General features: G+C 35.8%; 1 protein-coding gene across 3 annotated transcripts in view; it reads right to left on the bottom strand.

Annotated features, from left to right (window-relative positions):
- Nucleotides 1–8798, bottom strand: part of LOC115210785 — a 35753-nt gene extending 26955 nt beyond the window's left edge. For all 3 annotated transcript variants that reach the window (XM_029779514.2, XM_029779513.2, XM_029779512.2), the window contains exon 1: nt 8358–8798. The gene's annotated coding sequence lies outside the window, so the exon portion shown is untranslated. The remainder of the gene's footprint in view (nt 1–8357) is intronic.
- Between the last annotated feature and the right edge of the window lie 11347 nt (nt 8799–20145).

Below are 20145 nucleotides of genomic sequence, written 5' to 3'. Positions count from 1 at the left end.
AAATAGATGGCTTATTTTTTTATTGGCAATTTTATACCCATACCCTGTTCTGTTTAATTCACTTGTAAGGGGTATTAGGGCTATGCAGAATATTAAAGGTGAAAGTGAGTCACCTTGAAAAATTCCACAGTTGATGTTTATATTTTCTGAGGCAAGTACTCCATTAGAGTGGTATAATTGGAGATTCGTATTCCACAACGACATATTGTGCTTCAGGAAGTTTGAAATCACAGGGGAAATTTTAAAGATGTCCAGCGATCTCAAGATCCATGGATGCGGTATACTGTCGAAGGCCTTTTTATAGTCAATCCTTATTATTATTATTATTATTATTATTATTATTATTATTATTATTATTATCGTTATTATCATTATTATTATTATAATTCTATGTTTGACTTTTGCTTTATATTTGTACAAGTTGGCTCCAAGTCTCACCCAGAGACCTCAAGAGACAACAGGTTGGAAGTTCATGCTGTTGTTATGCCTAGTGTGTCATATATTTGGGGTTTTTTTTTGGTGTTATACTAGTGAATGTCCCCCAAAAATAAATAATACAAAAAAATAGATAAAAAATTTAATAAAAACGAAAATTGTGTTTGTTTTAAACCCTAAGATTACATAGAAAGTATTTTGCGTAGGATATGAGCAGTTTCCATGAGCACTATCTTTTGAATTTTTTTTATCATGCCTAATGCACCTACTATGATAGGAATTGTTTCTGTTTTCAGGTTCCACATTCTAGTTACCTCTATTTCCAGGTCTTTGTATTTTGAGAGTTTCTCCTTTTCTTTTAGAGACACGTTGTCATCTGCCGGTATTGATACATCAATTAGAAAGCATTTTTTTTCTTCATGATCTCTGACAACTATATCTGGTCTGTTGGCCCTAATTTCTCTATCTGCGTGTATCAGCATATCCTAGAGTATGGTTGCTTTCTCGTTTTCTGTGACCTTTTCTGGTGTGTGCCTATACCATCTTTTTTCTGTTGTTATTCCATAATGTTGGCATAGCTTCCAATGTATGTAGGTTCCAACTCTGTCATGTCTGTGAATATATTCCTTCTTAGCCAGGACTGGGCAGCTAGAGATAATATGATTTATTGTTTCTTGTCCATCTCCACATATTCTGCAGTTACTTATAATATTTCTTTTCATTACATGTTTTTGGTAATTTCTGGTGGGGAGGCTTTGGTCTTGTGCTGCAATTAAAAATCCCTCTGTTTCTGCTTTGAGTCCTAAGCTTCTCAACCATTGCTGGGATTTTTCTTTGTCTATTTCTTTTGCGTTTAGTTTAGTGCAGTATTTACCATGAAGGGGCTTTTCTTTCCATCGTTTTATCATGGCTCGTTGCTGTTCTATTTTTAGTTTGGATTTCATTTGTTTTATAGCTTTTGTTGTTTCTTCATCATCTTCTTCTTCTTCTTTGTGTTTATTAGGTGGTATGATTTCTTGTTTGTATTTGTCAGCTTCCTTAAATACTGAGAACAGTTTTTTGTTTTGCTCGTGTTTTGCCGCTATCTCGATCAGTTTTCCTTCCTTCTGAAGTAGATATTTTTGCAGTCCTATGGTGGTTATTTTATAGTAGTTTTCCAGCTGTATAAGGCCTCTACCACCTTCTCTACGTTGTATATATAGTCTTTCTATGTCAGATTTTGGGTGATGCATCCTAGATCCTGTCATTATTTTTCTTGTTTTCCTATCTATTTTGGTCAGTTCATTTCGTGTCCAGTTAAGGATATTGTAGCTGTAACTTATAACTGGGACAGCTAAAGTGTTAATACCTATTATCTTGTTTTTAGCATTGAGCTCTGTGTTTAGTATTGATCTAACTCGTCTATAATATTCTTTTCTTATTTTCTCTTTCATTTGTGTGTGTTGTGTCTTATCTAGTTCATGGATTCCTAAGTATTTGTAAGTTTGGCTTTGGTCTAATTCTTTTATTTCATTGGTTTTATCTAGTGTGATGTTGTTACTCTTAACTAGTTTTCCTCTTTTCAGGGTTACTTTGGCGCATTTTTCTAATCCAAATTTCATATCTATTTCTTTGGTAAATCCATGAACTGTCTTTAATAGTGTTTCCAGCTGTTTGTCATTTGCAGCGTATAGTTTTAGGTCATCCATATATAAAAGGTGGCTGATTGTTTTGCCGTAACATTTATATCCGCATCCAGTTCTATTTAGCATATCAGATAGAGGTGACAGTGCCAAGCAGAAAAGGAGTGGAGAGAGCGTGTCTCCCTGGAATATTCCTCTTCTAATGGGGATGTCTTTGATTTTCATGAGTCCCTCTTTTGTTTGGAGGTGTAGGACTGTTTGCCATTTATTCATAGAGTGCTCTATGAATTTTATGATTGTTGGTGCTACTTTGTTAATGGCTAGTGTTTCGAGGATCCATGTGTGGGGGATGCTATCAAACGCCTTTTTGTAGTCAATCCAGGCCATACTGAGGCCTTTCTTCTTTCTGTGGCTGTCTTCAGTTACGGCTTTATTAATCATTAGTTGATCTTTACAGCCATATGAGCCTTTGCGGCATCCTTTCTGCTCTTCTGGGAACAGTTTGTTTTCGTCCAGGTGCTTGTTCAGCCTTTGCGATATCACTGCAGTAAATGCCTTGAACATAGTAGGGAGGCAGGTTATTGGTCTGTAGTTTTCTGGTTTTGTTGTTTCATTTGATTTGGGAATTAAGATGGTTTTCCCCTTCGTGAGCCATTCAGGCATTGTCTCTGGCTCTGCTAGTACGTTGTTAAAGTTTTCAGCCAGCTTTTTGTGCATTCCTGTTAGATATTTCAACCAGAAGTTGGGGATCTTGTCATGCCCAGGTGCCTTCCAGTTGCTTAGTCTTTGCAGTGCCTGGGTAACCTCTTCAGTTGTTATGGGGGTCAAAAGTTGTTCAGATGCCGAGTTTGTTATTCTGATACTCCTTTTTCTTTTTGGTGGTTCGTTCGCCGACCATATTCCTCCCCAGAATTCTTCCAATTCTTCTGCCGTTGGTGCTGCAGTGACTTCTATTTTATTTTTTCCCAGTTCTTGGTAGAACTTTTTAGGGTTAGAGTTGAAATTTTGTTTTCTTCAAAGAAGCGTTGGCGTTTCTTGTACCGGCGGATCCTTTGTGCTTTGGCAAGGATATCTTGCTTCAGCTTTTCTTTTTTTTCAGGCAAGTCTTTCTCTGTGATGTTATATTTGCGGAGTATTTTTGTTCTCTTTTTGTTGCTCAGTAGCGTTGATTGTTTGCTGATTTCATTAAGAATCGACAGGTCTTTTCTAATTTTTTTTATTTTGCTTTGGATGTTATTTATCCACAGGGTTTGTTTGGGTGGTGGTACTCCTGTTTGGGCGGGTTTGGGTGAGTATCCAGCTTCGTTTGTGGCTGCAGTGGCTGCTGCGTATATTAGGTTATTTAGCTCAGTAATATCACTTTTTTTTTATTCAGTGGCTAGCAGTTCAGTGACGGCTAGGTTTATGCTGTTTATAATAGGTGTTGTTATTTTGTTTATTTTGATTCTTGGGAGGTATGGTCGGTGGTCCATTTTGGGCTCTGTGGTTTTCAGTTCTTTGATTATTTTATTTTTTATATTATCATAATCATTAGGCTCCCCTTCGTTGTTTACATCGTGTTTGTTGGGAATGTTGCGTTTGTCTTCGTGTTTTACAGTTTCAGTGTTTATATTATTGGGCATTGTTGTGTGGCTTCTATCTACATTTTCCTGGTGTATGTTTTCTTTTAGGTGTTCTATTTCTATTTTTGATATTTTTTTTGTGTTGAGAATGTATCTTCGTACGTTAGCTAATTTATTAGGGTTCATTGCTGTATCCAAGTCTATATCTCTATTATTTTCTTTCCATATTTTATATGTATGTGTTGTTGTATTTTCATTTTTTGGGTAGAGTACTGCTGTGAAGTATGCGTGTAAAATAGAAATGTATTCCTCACGTGTCCATTTCCGTCTTTTGGTTTTTTTTTGCGGGACATGAGGTACAACGTCCGGCCCATTATTTTGACGGTCGTCATTATTATTATTATTATTATTATTATTATTATTATTATTATTATTATAAAAGAATTAATTATTATTATTATTATGTTTTTTCCTTCTTTCTTCAAATTTTGTTCCGTTCCTCGCCGAGTGTTTTCCATACACCTAGGGCAGAGAAGCTCATTGTATGCATTCCCAGATTACACACGCAAATTCACAGATAAAATATGTATTTAAAAATTAATAAATAAATAAATTTATGGATGGATGTTGTTTTCACAGCGATAATGCTCTTCTCAGTACATGAGCCGTTCCAGTTAATACGATTTTTTGCACTTCCTGTAGGGATGGTAAGTCTGGAATCATTTTCAAATAGGTTTCAGCACCTTTTTTTTATCATTCCTATATTATTATTATTATTATTATTATTATTATTATTATTATTATTATTATTATTATTATTATTATTATTCTTTCAGACCGGCAGCCTGAGTTTTTGCTGTTTCGCGGTGCCCAATTCTATCTCATTATTATTATTACTATTCGTTCACACCCGCGGCGACAATGTTAAACCCATTCGTTTAATTACGTTACCCTAATTCCCGAAAATTCCGTCTCCTCGCGTTCTGTCTTCGACCAGCCTAAATCTGGTCTCTCTCTCTCTCTCACTCACTCTTTCTGTCTCTCAGTTTTGTTAACCACTTTTCCCAACACTTTACCTCCGCTCCACCCACCCTATATAAACTAGCTCTTTCAGATTCCCCTACCTCATATTTTAATACCTTGCCACATGTAGTAGAAATCAGATGTTTAGGTAAGCAACTTCGTCTCCCAACCTAGCACACGTCTAAAACTCCTTTTACAGCGCAAGTTATTATTACTTTATTATTTCATTTCATTACCTTTCTATGTAAACACAGTTTCGTCTTCCATACCGTATGTTTAGAGAAGAAAAAACTTAAGATCCCTACGCTCATCCGTGAACACCTTGAAAGACTTAATGTTTCCCTATCCCTACTTAGGGTTTATTTTCTATGCAATGTAGTGATTGTGTAGCGCATAAACTGGTGAAGTATATACAGGTTGAAGGCTATTGTATGTTTATGAGTTCTGCCAAATGCGAGTTTCTTTTCAGATACATGACGCCACTGTTCTCCATCCCAGGGTCTCGCGGGCCCACGTCTTCCATACCCTCAGAATTGGCACACTTAATGTTGGCACAAGTCAGTAGCGGATGTAGGTGCTCTGAGAGTGTAGCTGCTAGAATAAGAATAGCCTGGGCAAAGTCCAGGGAGCTCCTACTTCTGCTGGTGACAAAGGGCCTCTCGCTCAGAGTAAAAGGTAGACTGTATGACGCCTGTGTGCGAACAGCTATGCTACATGGCAGTGAAACATGGGCAGTGACTGCTGAGAATGGAATATATTTTCTATTAATTAATTTTATTTCTATGTATTGGTTTATGATTTTCACTGTTTGATTTGCCTAATAGTGGTTTTATCTCTAATTTAATATAATATACATATATATATATATATATGTACATATATATATATATATATATATATATATATATATATATATATATATATATATATATATATATATATTATATATATATATATATGTATGTATAAGGGTGGAAAGGAACACACGAGTTGATATATATGAAAAAACAAGTCAAAAATAGAAAATGCTAAGATGTTTTTATAGTGAATCTTTCAGTACCGGTTTCGGTCATTTTGAGACCTTTTCAACTGTAACGATTAAATAATTAAATTTAGAAAAATTAGAAGAAAGGTTTTTTTAAAAGAATATTTCTGTAGTAGTGTTCAGATATAAGTAGCATTCTGCCTTTCTCTGACTCCCTTGTTTGCACTTGTGTGTTCGAGGTCGTTTTGAGTTCTTGGTAGGATAGGTGAAGAATAATGAGTCTGATGTGGAGAGGGGGTGGGGAAATCTGGGAATGCCTTAATGGTCGTATTTTGAATGGTCAGTGGCTGACAGTAGTCGCAGTTCAATTCAGGAATTGTTTATGGAATTTGCGTTGGCGTTATACTGAAAGAGATTAGTGACAAGGTTAAGGGGTGGAAGGTGGAGAAGTAGAAGAAGATGACGATGTTGATGATGATGATGATGAAGAAGAAGAAGAAGAAGAAGAAGGAGAAGGAGAAGATGGTGGTGATGATGGTGGTGATGATGATGACGACGATGATGATGATAATGATGATGATGAAGAAGAAGTGGAAGAAGAAGAAGAAGAAAAAACAGAGAAGGGAGAATATGATTGGGTGTAAGTATAGCTGTGATGGGGCTGATTAGTAATGGATTCTATGGAGTGTAATATTTATGCGCGTCTACGCGTGTGTGCGGGCCATACACACACACTACATATACATATATACACACACACACACACACACATCATACACACACACACACACCACACACACACACACACATATCTGACCCCCCCACACACACAACACACACACACACATAATATACAAGCACACAACACACACACACACAACACACACACATACAGAACACACACATACAGAAAGCACACACATATAATACACACACACAACACACAAATATAACATATATTTATATATAATATACACACATATAACACACACACACAACACACACACACACACAACACAACACACGCACACATACATACATAATATAAATACAACACAAATACACCTAACACATATATACGTACAATACACATACACAGCATATATATAATACACATACACAATGCATACATATATATACATGCCATGTATATACATGTATTCATGCATATATAACACACATACAATATACATATATACAATGCACACATACACATACATATACAACGCACATACATATAATATACATATACACAATGCACATGCATAAAATGCACATATATATACACACACACATATATATATATATATATATATATATATTCACACATATACACATACATATATATAATGCACACACACACACACAAAATACATACATATAGCGTACACACACATATATATCTACAGACCACACACACACACAAACAATGTACTCACATATACACATATACAATGCATACACACACACAACACACACATATATACATATATATAAAACATATACACATATAAATACATACACACACCCAATGCACACACACACACACACACACGCGCACACACACAACGCACACACACACAACCCACACAACACTCACACACTACATAACATACATATATATAATGCATGCGTGTGCAAAGAGTGAAACCGGTTAAGTAAATAAACATCTTTTAAATTGCATTTTCAAACTTTCTTTCGTATATATATATACATATATATATGTGTGTGTGTGTGTGTATTAGAAACGTTTCCCTGGGAACTCAAAGTTTTAAAAAAAACATGGTATACAAGTCGTCTTAATAACATATTGCTGTGTACCAGTCATTTAGCTGTTATATTTAGCGTAACGAGTTTTCTGGTGAGGGCTTCACTTGCCTTCTTTGCCCGTTTGTTGCTTCAGCAGAAATCTACGTATGCACAAACGAACAAAACAAAGAAAATGAAACAAATATGGACGACTTGTTCCGAAACACCCCCGAGTGGAGAACGGTTCTCAAAAATTAGGGCGGCGAGCTGGCAGAAACGTTAGCACGCCTTGCGAAAAGCTTTGCGGTATTTCGTCTGCTGTTACGTTGTGATTCCTATGTCCTCGGAATCTACATAGTCCGAGGTATATTTGTAAAGAATTTCATTAGAAAATATCAATATCCTTGAAAGTTAAGACAAATTGAAGTGGACTCCGGTGAATTTTCCAAAATTTCTCACTCATCCCCTCCTAAAACACTTTCCTCCCTAAGTTTTATATAGTCGGAATCTATATGATATAACACATGTTCGTAGGAAATTTCATTTAAAAATACCCATTTTTCTGAAAGTTATGATCATCCAAAGTCGGGATGGGGTGCAGAAATCTGAGTTAATATAAAGATCTTCACCCGTTAACAAAAACAACAAAAAAACCCTCAGCCTACTGAGTGTTAACAACTGTGTAGAAAACGAATATGACAAAAAACATTTGCGCAAACGAACCGGGGTGGGGCAGGACTTTCGGAAAATTTATGAGATCCGATTTTTCCGTCATAACTTTCGAGAAAACGGATATATACTGATTTTTTGGAACGGATCCGATTTTTTGATTCTGCGAAAAATTTTTCAAAAAGCGCAACTTTAAAATTTCAATTTTCCTGCCTTTGTCTTCAAGCAGGCTATCCACATGCTAGAAATAACAGCCAAATCTCACAAAACTGCGATACCATAATGAAAAATATATGTCATCAATCTACTCACCTTTCTGCAAAGATTTTTTTTCAGAGTAATTTCACGCAGTAATATGACAAAACAATTCACGTGAAATTAGAGTTTTTTTAAAAACCAGTTTTCGAATTTTTTTTGCAATCAATCTACGTGGGAAAATATGGAGATTAAGAATACGGAAAAAATAAACACAAATTCCAATCTTTCATGAAAAGCTCCTACTCAAAATTCCCCTCACTCCGCAGTTTGATAGTGACAATGAACGTTTGTTTTGTCTGTTTCTGCATGCGTTATAATGAAATAGTAAAAGGATCACGGTCGCACCCGGTCACAAAACAAAAAAACATTTTAAAAAAACCAGTCTAGTAGGTGCAGTTTTCTGAGATTTGGACGACTTGTTCCGAAACACCCCCGAGTGGAGAACGGTTCTCGAAAATAACCCCTCATTGTTTTCCCACCAAATTCCTATGTCCTATAAATGTATACTTTATAATTCGAAGGCACTGGAAGATATATAAATATATATATATATATATCTCCTCCCCTCTTCATCTAACCTCCTCCCCGACTCCTACTTCTCTTCACTCCTACATTTTTTCACCCCTATTCTCTTTCCCTCTTCATTTATACCAAATGTTTTACGAGTTTAAGCGTAAATTCAAGGTATTATATATGCAACATTGATTCTTTTATATTTTTATATATTTTTATATGATGTTTATATATTTATATATTACTAAATTTTTAAACGTCGGGCTTTATATCTGTTCTGTAGATATAAATGAATATATGTATGTTTTTGATCTTTCTGTCGATTTTTTATTGTTCTTGTAGTAGCTGCTCGCATTGCCACCCCTCGGATTAAAAAAAGTATATACATGTATATATATATATATATATATGTATATGGAGGAACCTATTGTGTGTGTATATTTTCATAAACATTCATACATACATATACTGTGTGTTCTTGAAAATGAGAAAGAAAGAAAGGGAAAAGATAAAATATAAAAATAAAGAAAATATTGTGTTCATTTTTTACTTGCACTACCTTGGGTTTCTAAAAGAACAGGTGGTTGACCATTCAATGTTTGATATACCTATACATACATAAACACATGTCAATATATGCACATATACATACATACATACACACACACACACACACATATATACACACACATACATATACATATATACATGTACACACATACATACATGTACACACACACATGTACATATACATGTACACACACACATATATACATACATGCACATACACATGTTTATCCACATATACACCCATACATACACGCATACACATACATATACTTGCATACATACATATATACGATCACATATATCAACATATATATATAAACATACAAATTTATCTGCACATATATACGTCCATATATGCATATAAGCTTGTATAACCACATACATACATAGCCAGAATTTTAAGATGTATAATTGTATATATAAAAAAAGAAAAGAGAAAATTCTTTCATTTGTATATAAAGATATAGAAAGAGTTTTTTTCATTTTTTGCGAGTATCACATATTTTAACAGATCATATTTTTTTCTTTATCATCATCATTGTTTGATTTTTTACTACTTTTACTTTTCTTAACCGCTCAATTTTGGGCTAAATTTTTCTATAAAATGCAGTTCCATAGCGTTACGGTACTCTGGGTCATTCCGTGAGCATTTGTAGAATGGAATAATTAAACATTTTCCATTCCCGCATACTTCTAGGTGTTTGCTTCATGGTATCTTGCGTAACTATTCCTGTTTTATATGTTGTCTATGCATTCTGGCGCGTTGGCAGAGGGAGTTGTTCGTTTCGACAATATAGTTTTCCTTGCAGTTTGGGCAAGTAATGCAATATATGAAGTTTTGCGTTTTGCAGGTCATATTTGTATTGATCTTAAAGAGAGGGCCATTTTTGAATTTTAAGTGGGGACCACATTCTAGGTATTTGTAATTATTGTCGTTGTTGCATATTCCGCATCATTTGTCTCCCCATTCTGTTACTGAGAATACTGGGTGACACCCTTATTGAAAGCCCTATTTGTTCTCAAGATTTTTACTCACTGTTCTCCGGGCTCCAACAATTATTGGTACTACTAACACATTTTTTTCAGCGACCACACCTGCTTAACCTCTCAATATAACCTGTCACATCTCTCGACTTTTCTTTCTTCCTTATCGCATACCTTGTCTGTAAATTTGAAAACTGAAGACTGATGATGTCATTCCATTACCGTGGGAACGCTGATTGCCCTCGTTCAAATTTCATATTATTATTAATATTTTTATTATTATTATTATCATCATCATCATCATCTTCATCATCATCATCATCATCATCATCATCATCATCATCATTATTATTATTATTATTATTATTATTATTATTATTATTATTATTATTATTATTATTATTATTTGTATTCAGTAGTTTTATTTTTATAACGTGCTTTCACTTCACTACTGAGCGCAGCTCTGTGTGCCTTGGGTATGTGCTGTGATTTGTTGTGATGCTCTGATGGTTATTGTATGGAAAGTGTTCTGCGTAGGATGTGTGCAGTGCCTAGTAGTGCAATTTTCTGTATGTTATATGTGTTTGTTAGTCCTAGTATTTTTGTTATGTATTTGTCTGAATATTTTTTTATCATGCCTAATGCACCTTCTATGACAGGAATTGTTTCTGATTTTAGATTCCACATTCTGGTTACGTCTATTTCCAGGATTTGTATTTTGAAAGTTTCTCCTTTTCTTTTAGAGACACGTTGTCATCTGCTGGTATTGATACATCAATTAGAAAGCATTTTTTTCTTCATGATCTCTGACAACTATATCTGGTCTGTTGGCCCTAATTTCTCTATCTGCGTGTATCAGCATATCCTAGAGTATGGTTGCTTTCTCGTTTTCTGTGACCTTTTCTGGTGTGTGCCTATACCATCTTTTTTCTGTTGTTATTACATAATGTTGGCATAGCTTCCAGTGTATGTAGGTCCCAACTCTGTCATGTCTGTGAATATATTCCTTCTTAACCAGGACTGGGCAGCCAGAGATAATATGATTTATTGTTTCTTGTCCATCTCCACATAGTCTGCAGTTACTTGTAATATTTCTCTTCATTACATGTTTTTGGTAATTTCTAGTGGGGAGGCTTTGGTCTTGTGCCGCAATTAAAAATCCCTCTGTCTCTGCTTTGAGTCCTGAGCTTCTCAACCATTGCTGGGATTTTTCTTTGTCTATTTCTTTTGCGTTTAGTTTAGTCCAGTAATTACCATGAAGGGGCTTTTCTTGCCATCGTTTTATCATGATTCTTTGCTGTTCTAGTTTTAGTTTGGATTTCATTTGTTTTATAGCTTTTGTTGTTTCTTCATCATCATCTTCTTCTTCTTCTTCTTCTTCTTCTTCTTCTTCTTCTTCTTCTTCTTCTTCTTCTTCTTCTTCTTCTTCTTCTTCTTCTTCTTCTTCTTCTTCTTTTCTTCTTCTTCTTCTTCTTCTTCTTCTTCTTCTTCTTCTTCTTCTTCTTCTTCTTCTTCTTCTTCTTCTTCTTCTTCTTCTTCTTCATATTTATTAGGTGGTATGATTTCTTGTTTGTATTTGTCAGCTTCCTTAAATACTGAGAACAGTTTTTTATTTTGCTCGTATTTTACCGCTATTTGTATAAGTTTTCCTTCCTTCTGAAGTAGATATTATTGCAATCCTATGGTGGTTATTTTATAGTAGTTTTCCAGCTGTATAAGGCTTCTACCACCTTCTATACGTTGTATATATAGTCTTTCTATGTCAGATTTTGGGTGATGCATCCTAGATCCTGTCATTATTTTTCTTGTTTTCCTATCTATTTTGGTCAGTTCATTTAGTGTCCAGTTAAGAATATTGTAGCTGTAACTTATAACTGGGACGGCTAAAGTGTTAATACCTATTATCTTGTTTTTAGCATTGAGCTCTGTTTTTAGTATTGATCTAACTCGTCTATAATATTCTTTTCTTATTTTCTCTTTCATTTGTGTGTGTTGTGTCTTATCTAGTTCATGGACTCCTAAGTATTTGTATGTTTGGCTTTGGTCTAATTCTTCATTGGTTTTATCTAGTGTGATGTTGCTACTCTTAACTAGTTTTCCTCTTTTCAGGGTTACTTTGGCGCATTTTTCTAATCCAAATTTCATATCTATTTCTTTGGTAAATCCATGAACTATCTTTAATAGTGTTTCCAGCTGTTTGTCATTTGCAGCGTATAGTTTTAGGTCATCCATATATAAAAGGTGGCTGATCGTTTTGCTGTAACATTTATATCCGCATCCAGTTCTATTTAGCATTTCAGATAGAGGTGACAGTGCCAAGCAGAAAAGGAGTGGAGAGAGCGTGTCTCCCTGGAATATTCCTCTTCTAATGGGGATGTCTTTGGTTTTCATGAGTCCCTCTTTTGTTTGGAGGTGTAGCACTGTTTGCCATTTATTTATAGAGTGTCCTATGCATTTTATAATTCTTGGTGCTACTTTGTTAATGGCTAGTGTTTCGAGGATCCACGTGCGGGGATGCTATCAAACGCCTCTTTGTAGTCGATCCAGGTCATACTGAGGCCTTTCTTCTTTCTGTGGCTGTCTTTAGTTATGGCTTTATTGATCATTAGTTGATCTATACAGCCATATAAGCCTTTGCGTCATCCTTTCTGCTCTTTTGGAAACAGGTTGTTTTCGTCCAGGTGCTTGTTCAGCCTTTGTGATATCACTGCAGTAAATGCCTTGAACATAGTAGGGAGGCAGGTTATTGGTCTGTATTTTTCTGGTTTTTCTGTTTCATTTGATATGGGAATTAAGATGGTTTTCCCCTTCGTGAGCCATTCAGGCATTGTCTCTGGCTCTGCTAGTATGTTATTAAAGTTTTCAGCCAGCTTTTTGTGCATTCCTGTTAGATATTTCAACCAGAAGTTGGGGATCTTGTCACGTCCAGGAGCCTTCCAATTGCTTAGTTTTGCAGTGCCTGGGTGACCTCTTCAGTTGTTATGGGGGTCCAAAGTTGCTCAGATCCTGAGTTTGTTGTTTTAATACTCCTTTTTTCTGGTTGTTCGTTCGCCAGCCATATTTCTCTCCAGCATTCTTCCACTTCTTCTGCCGTTGGTGCTGCAGTGATTTCTATTCTATTTTTTGCCAAGTTCTTGGTAGAACTTTTTGGGGTTGGAGTTGAACTTTTTGTTTTGTTCAATGAAACGTTGGCGTTTCTCGTACCGGCGGATCCTTTGTGCTTTGGCAAGAATATCTTGCTTTAGCTTTTCTTTCATCTCAGGTAAATCTTTTTCTGTGATGTTGTATTTGCAGAGTATTTTTGTTTTCTTTTTATTACTATTATTATTATTAATATTATTATTATTTTTATTCTGAAAGACTCTCGAGTAGTTCTTAATTACCGGTTGTTCTTCACTTGAAAGCAGGCAATAACTAATCACCAAAGGTTTCAAGTAGTGCCTTCTCCCGTGACTCAAAGAGACAATACTCTCCTTAGAATGCGAGCTGTACCCAACAATGCTGTCCTCTGGATCACTTCGAGCCTGACAGCAGCTCTAATATTCTTAATATGTTTTATCAAAGCTCTTGGAAACTGTTCATAATGCTTCAATTACCACCGGTATCACCATTACTTTCCTCATGCCTCATAACTTTCCTATTTCGTCTCGCAGTGGTTGATATTTCTCACTCTTTTCTGTTTCCCTCGAATCGTCTGGTATTGCAACATCTATTATCTTTACTTCGTTTTCATCTTTTTGGCTGATCACGATATCTGGCAATCTCGCCTTATAACTTGGTCGCACTGTATGTTAAAATCCCAAGTTTTTGCAAATTACCCAATGAATATACTGCGCCGCTCTAGCATGCCTGTTAAGATACTCTGTAGGCGCAAGAAGACTGCACATAGAGGCAACATGATCAATGGTCTCGTTTTGTTGTTTATATACACGACATGGGCTATTGCCGTTCTTTAATATGTTGGCCTGGGAGCTCCTTGTATGCAGGTATTGATCTTGGGCTGCTATGATAAACACTTCTATCTTTGATTTTAAGCCAGAAGACACAAACCATTGATGAGTAAGGGCCTTGTCAAAATCGGCATTAATAGCTCTCTTTGGGTATTTGCCATTGAGAGGTTTTTCTTGCCATTTATCAGTAAGAATATCTAAGGCAGCAGTTGTTAATTCCAGTTGTAAAAGTCCGCGGACATCCTCTTTTCTCGAGGTAAAGTCGTTCTATATCTGCCTTAGGGTAGTGCAGTCTATGCATTGTCAACAGTTTTCGTATTTTTCTGTCAAGATTACATATTTCAGTAATTGACCAGTTTTAATGATATTGAAACTGTAAGTCACGACCGGTATGACTAAAGTATCGATCGCTTCGATCCTGTTTCTTGCATTCAGCTCTGTCTTGAATATTGTCCTTGCCCTGCGATAACATTCTTTTCTGATCCTTTCCCCTCATCATTGAATGTTTGATTCCATCACCTTCAAATACCCTTAGGTATTTGTAGCTCTCCGCTGTTCTAACTCCTTTATGACATTCTGCTGGTCAAGATTAACGTTGGATGTTTCTGTCAGTTTTCCTTTGATAGAGGTAGCTTTTGCACATTTATCGAGGCCAAATTGCACTCTGGTGTGTTGCATCCTTTTTATTATTATTATTATTTTTCTATGTTTGACTTTTGCTTTATATTTGTACAAGTTGGCTCCAGGTCTCAACCAGAGACCTCAAGAGACAACAGGGTTGGAAGTTCATGTTGTTGTTATGCCTAGTGTGCCATATATTTGGGGGGTGGGGATGTTGTACTAATGAATGCCTAAAAATATAAGGTTTTTGTTTTGTTTTTTTTTAAACCGAAAATTATGTTTGTTTGAAACCTTGAGATTACATAGAGAGTATTTTGCGTAGGATATGAGCAGTTCCCATGAGCACTATCTTTTGAACTTCTGCCATTTTTGGGTTTCCTGGTATCTGAGTTAGGTAGCTATCAGCCCCTTTTGCTATCATTCTCAGGGCACCTATGACAACAGGTATTGTTTTAGTCTTCAGCTTCCACATTTTGCTGATTTCTATTTCAAGATCTTTATATTTGCTCAGTTTTTGGTAGGTCTTGACAGATACGTTTATATCGATTGGGACAGTCATATCAATGAGGAGGCATGTTCTTTGTTTGAAGTCTTTCAATATGATGTCTGGCCTATTTGCATCTATCTTCCTGTCAGTTTGAATGATGAAGTTCCAGAAGAGTGAGATGTGGTCATTTTCAAGCACTGGGGGTGGTTTGTGTTCCCACCAGTTTTTTTCATGGGGCAAATCCAGGTTTTTACAGATTACCCAGTGAATATATTGTGCAGCTCTATCATGCCTGTTGAGATACTCTGTAGGCGCTAGAAGACTGCACTTGGAGACCACATGGTCAATGGTTTCATTTTGTTGCTTGCATACACGACATGTTGGACTGCTTCTGATCTTTAATATGTTGGCCTGGTAGTTTCTTGTTGGTAGGCATTGATCTTGAGCTGCTATGATAAACCCCTCTGTTTCAGATCTTAAGCCAGAGGCCATTAGCCATTGATGGGTCAGGGCTTTATCGATATCTGCATTATTCGCTCTCTTTGGGTATTTGCCATAGAGAGGTTTTTCTTGCCATTTATTATTCAGAATATCTAAGGCCGCAGTTTTGGCACGGGTTTTCATGCGCCTAGCTTTTTCTGTGCTTGTTTCTTGTATATCTATCTCTAATTCCGAAATTGGTTGTATTCGGAATTCACTTATATTTTCCTTTGCCTGTTTTGTGACTGAGTATGATGCTTTCTTGTTTTCATGTTTTGAGACAAGTTTTAACATCCAGTCCTCAGAGTTTTTCAGGTAGGTGTCTAGGCCAATTGTAGCAATCTTCATTGTTATTGCCAGTTGCAAATGACCACGGCCTCCCTCTTTTCTTGGCAGATAGAGTCGTTCTGAATCTGCCTTAGGGTGGTGCATTCTATGCATTGTCAATAGTTTCCTTATTTTTCTGTCGAGCTGACATATTTCAGTAATTGACCAGTTAACAATATTGAAACTGTAAGTCACGACTGGTATAGCTAATGCATTGATCGCTTCGATCCTGTTTCTTGCATTCAGCTCTGTCTTGAGTATTGCTCTCACTCTTCGATAGCATTCTCTCCTGATCCTTTCCTTCATCTCTGAATGCCTTATTCCGTTCCCTTCAATTACCCCTAGGTACTTGTAGCTCTCCGCTGGGTCTAGTTCTTTTATGACATTCTGCTGGTCAAGGTTAACGTTAGATGTTTCTGTCATTTTTCCTTTGATAAAGGTAGCCTTTGCACATTTATCGAGGCCGAATTGCATTCTGATGTCGTCACTGAATTGTTTGACTATCGCTAGTAAGCCCTTGAGTTGTTGATCATCTTTTGCAAGAAGCTTTAAATCATCCATGTAAACGAGATGATTTATATTTTTATTATTATTATTATTATTATTATTATTATTATTATATTATTATTATTATTATTATTATTATTATCATCATTGTTATTGTCATTTACTTTTAATCTGCATGTTTGATGCAATCACCTGCCGGGGCACACCCAGCGCCCTAGGGCAAGTGATGGTTAAGAGTTGTTGAAATATAGCTGAAAGCTTGGGGAGGGGAAGTAGAGATATATCTCCATGTAATGCAAACACAAACATTTACATTGATAGGGTTTTTCTAAGGATGTGGGCAGTACTTGTTAGCACAATCTTTTGGATTTCCTTGAGACATGGTTTTCCAGGGATATTGTCTAGGTGTTTCTGACATCCCTTTTTTATCATACCTAGGGCACCTACAATAACAGGAACAGTTTTTGTTTTAAGATTCCACATCCTCTGTATTTCGATTTCCAGGTCCTTATATTTACTAAGTTTGTCAAATTCCTTGACAGATACATTTTTATCAGTGGGGACGCTTACTTCTATTAGTCTGCAGGTATTTTCTTCCCTGTCTTTAACAATTATGTCTGGTCGATTAGCCTTGATCGTTCTGTCAGTGTTGACTGGAAAATCCCAGAGGATGGTGACATCTTTACCTTCAACAACTGGCTGAGGATGGTGTTCATATCAGTTAGCAGGAGTGTCGGATTTGTAGTGTTTACATATCTTCCAATGTATATACTGTCCTACCCTATCGTGGCGATTTTTGTATTCGTTTGGTGTCAGCACAGGACATCCCGAAACGAGATGGTCTATCGTTTCGTCAAATGTGTCGCAGAATCTGCATTTAGGGTCAGTACCGTTTCGGAGAACGTTAGCCTGGTAATTTCTGGTAAACAATCTTTGATCTTGTGCTGCCATTATGAAACCTTCAGTCTCTGCTTTCAATCCAGAGCTCTTCAGCCACTGATGGGTTGTTGCTTGGTCTACATCAGCATTTTGGCTTCGGAGAATATATTGTCCATGCAGGGGCTTCTGGCTCCACCGCCTCTCAATTTGATTCTGCCCGTTCTTTTTTGCAGTCTGCTTGATTCGCTTTGCTTGCTTGGTAGCAGTGGTTTCCGGCTCTTCATCTGATTCAAGGTTAATGTCTAGTTCCCTTTCGAACTTATAAGCTTCCTTGACAATAGAATGCAGCTTTTTGCTGCTTTCGTGTTCGCACACAAGTCGCAGCATCCAGTCCTTTGTACTAGATAGGTACCTGTTCATTCCTACAGTAGAGGTCTTATAGCACAGCTCTAATTGCATCATTCCTCTCCCCCCGCTGCTTCTAGGTAGGTACAAGCGGTCTACATCTGCCTTAGGGTGGTGCATGCTCTTGGATGTCAGTAACTTTCTTGTTTTCCTGTCCAAGCGTTGGAGTTCCGTAAGGTTCCAGTTAATGATGTTAAAACTGTACTGGACTACTGGAAGTGCCAGGGTGTTAATGGCCTCAATGCAATTTTTGGAGTTGAGTTCAGTCTTCAGTACAAGCCTTATTCTCCTATAGTATTCCTTTCTTATCTTTTCCTTCATAGTAGCATGATGTATACCATCTCCTTCGTTGATTCCTAGGTATTTGTAACTTTCCTGTGGGTCAAGTTCCTTGATGGTTGTGTCAATATCTAATTTAACAGAAGCTGTTTGCCTGAGCTTGCCTCTTACAAAAGTTGCTTTAGCACCCTTATCAAGGCCAAAATCCATTCCGATATCATTGCTAAACTCTTTAACAGTTGTTAGCAGCCCTTCTAGCTCTTGGTCATTCCTGGCAAACAGCTTTAGGTCGTCCATATAGAAAAGGTGGTTTATTAACTTACTAAAAACTTTGTACCCATATCTGGTACTATCCAATTCGTTTAAGAGTGGGATCAGTGCCATGCAAAAAAGTAATGGAGAGAGGGAGTCACCTTGAAAGATGCCTCGTTTATCATTATTATCATTATTATTATCAGCATTTTATGCCTCGTTTATCAATATTATCATTATCATTATTATTATTATTATTATTATTATTATTATTATTATTATTATTATTATTATTATTATAATTATTATTACTATTATTATTATTATTATTGTTGTTGCTGTCGTCTTTGCACAGCTTCTAATGCTGGAGACATACCACAACCAGTGAACTAATGTAACACTCCTCATTTTGGAGCACCATCCGGAGTATTCGAGTAGTGCTGTTTTTGCAAGTACTCCACCCTTATTACAGCACCTATTTGTTCTCAAAATTTTTACTCACTTTTCCCAGGGCTCCAACAATTATTGGTACTACTAACACCTTTTTTCAGCGACCACAACTGCTTAACCTCTCAATCTAACTTGTCCTATCTCTCGGCTTTTCTTTCTTTCTTATCGCATACTTTGTTGTCAGTGGGGCAAGCTATATCTATGATCCAGCATCGCTTGCTTTCTTTCTCAATTAATACTATGCCTGGCTTCCTATTCTCTATCTCATAGTCGCACTGAATCATAAAATCCCATAGGATCTTATGCATTGTCATTTTCGCTGATGCCTTTTGTTCATGTTCGTACTACTTTTTTGCTCTGTCAAGTCCATACCTGTTACAAAGTGTTCAATGGACAATCCTTGCTATGTTGTCATGTCATCTCTTATATTGTTTCTGGGGCAGACTGCTGTTTCTTTCAGTTCTTGCAACCATTCAACATCCTTCTTTTGCTCCTTGTCTTTGCTCCAGATGTCACTCCAAAACCTTTAACTTTCAATGTTATTTGGTATCAACTGTTCATCTGTACACTCTCCATTTATTTCTTTGTAGAATCTCTTCTGATCTACTCTGAATAACCTATTCTACTGCTATTATTATTATTATTATTATTGTTATTATTATTATTATTATTATCATTATCATTATCATTATTATTATTATTATTATTATTATTATTATTATTATTATTATTATTATTATTGTTATTATTATTATTATTATTATTATCATTATCATTATTATTATTATTATTATTATTATTATTATTATTATTATTATTATTATTATTATTATTATTCTATGTTTGACTTTTGCTTTATATTTGTACAAGTTGGCTCCAAGTCTCACCCAGAGACCTCAAGAGACAACAGGGTTGGAAGTTCATGTTGTTGTTATGCCTAGTGTGCCATATATTTGGGGGGTTATTATTATTATTATTATTATTGTTATTATTATTATTATTATTATTGTTATTGTTATTATTATTATTATTATTATTGTTATTGTTATTATTATTATTATTATTATTATTATTATTATTATTATTGTTATTATTATTATTATTATATTATTATTATTATTGTTATTGTTATTATTAT

Source organism: Octopus sinensis, linkage group LG4, assembly GCF_006345805.1.
Source record: "Octopus sinensis linkage group LG4, ASM634580v1, whole genome shotgun sequence".
Taxonomy (NCBI): domain Eukaryota; kingdom Metazoa; phylum Mollusca; class Cephalopoda; order Octopoda; family Octopodidae; genus Octopus; species Octopus sinensis.
This window is presented reverse-complemented; position numbering and strand designations above follow the sequence as displayed.